This window comes from Bison bison, unplaced genomic scaffold (assembly GCF_000754665.1).
Source record: "Bison bison bison isolate TAMUID 2011002044 unplaced genomic scaffold, Bison_UMD1.0 scf7180017864537, whole genome shotgun sequence".
NCBI classification, from domain to species: domain Eukaryota; kingdom Metazoa; phylum Chordata; class Mammalia; order Artiodactyla; family Bovidae; genus Bison; species Bison bison.
In genome coordinates this window covers 7,159,651-7,160,896 of record NW_011495085.1, presented here as the reverse complement: position 1 = coordinate 7,160,896, position 1,246 = coordinate 7,159,651, and the positions used below count along the sequence as shown (strand labels likewise).

The 1,246-nt window shown below is 48.1% G+C and overlaps 1 protein-coding gene across 2 annotated transcripts in view; it reads right to left on the bottom strand.

Moving 5' to 3' along the window:
- The window catches only part of DLG3 (discs, large homolog 3 (Drosophila)), a 48,632-nt gene that overhangs the window by 22,299 nt on the left and 25,087 nt on the right, over positions 1–1,246 (bottom strand). The window lies entirely within an intron of this gene.

Genomic DNA, 1,246 nt, shown 5'->3' with positions numbered 1-1,246 from the left:
GTCCCTTGCTAGGACCAGAGAAGGGTGTTCCAGGTCTTGTAGGTCGGGAGCTGATGCCCCACTCCCCCTGCCCAGGCAAGGACAGCTCTAGCGCAGGACAGGCAGAGAGGGGAAATCTAAAAATAAAGCTCTCCAAAGAAACCGTCTTGCCTAAAGAGCAGCTTCCCACGCACACTGGAGTGCCACATCTGCGGGGGCTGGAAGCACAGGAATGGAACAATTCTGACCAAGTCACATAAGTATTACCCTTTTGAGGGAGGCAACAGCACATATGAATCCCCCCATTGGCACCCCAATGTCTAGGCTGCAGACCCAGAACAAGGGCTGAATGACAGAAAACAGGAGACTGAAAAGACCACCAGTGAGTAGCCCAGCCTTCCTCCCGCTCTCCTCTCTTCACAGCAAACGTGAAGAAAGCTGCTCTCAACACAGAGGGAATCAAGCTGAGGGTTCATTCTAGAAAAGAACCATGAAGGAGTCTAGTGGGCTTGAGGCTCAAATCTGGACTCCCTTGGCTCTTCTCCCCGCAGGAGGGTCAGGGACTAGCAACTGAGGAAAAAGAAAATCAAGCACCGAGAGAAAAACTGCAATTAGCATTTACATCGGTTGGCTATCGTCATCTCAAACCCCAAGGACAAAACAGATGTCATGTTGCCAGGCAACTAGCAACTGTGTAGCCTCCCTTCCACGCCCCCAACCCGGTATCAGAGACCACTAGAAAAAGTTCAACCCAAGAGTTTGATACAAGCATTAAAACACAGACACACACAAACATACACAGACACATACAAACACACAGACATACACAAACACACAAGCCTCAGAGGACACACACACACACACCTCAGAGGAGTAATCCTGCTTCTTTCTCTGAGGATTCTACCCTTGGAGAGATACAATGTACTTACCCCAGACTGTTGGAGTTTTGCCAAGAAGCCCAAGCAGGAAGAAGAAAACTATCACTAATTCTAGGAGTCCATAGTGTTCATTTAGCAATCTAACGCTCCAAGGTTTGTACTTTGACCTGACAAAGTATTATTATGTGCCTCAAGGGTCACAAGCTCAACCTTGGGCAGTATCTCTGAAAAGCTTTAGCAGCAATCCAACGCTATATATCCTTTCCACCCGCCCTTCCTGTGGAAGGTACATCATCCCATCCTATGTTCCATGACTCATTTACAGCAGACCAGTGCAGCAGGGAGTGAGCAAACACAACTTAAAACAAACAAAACAGAATGTAGCAACC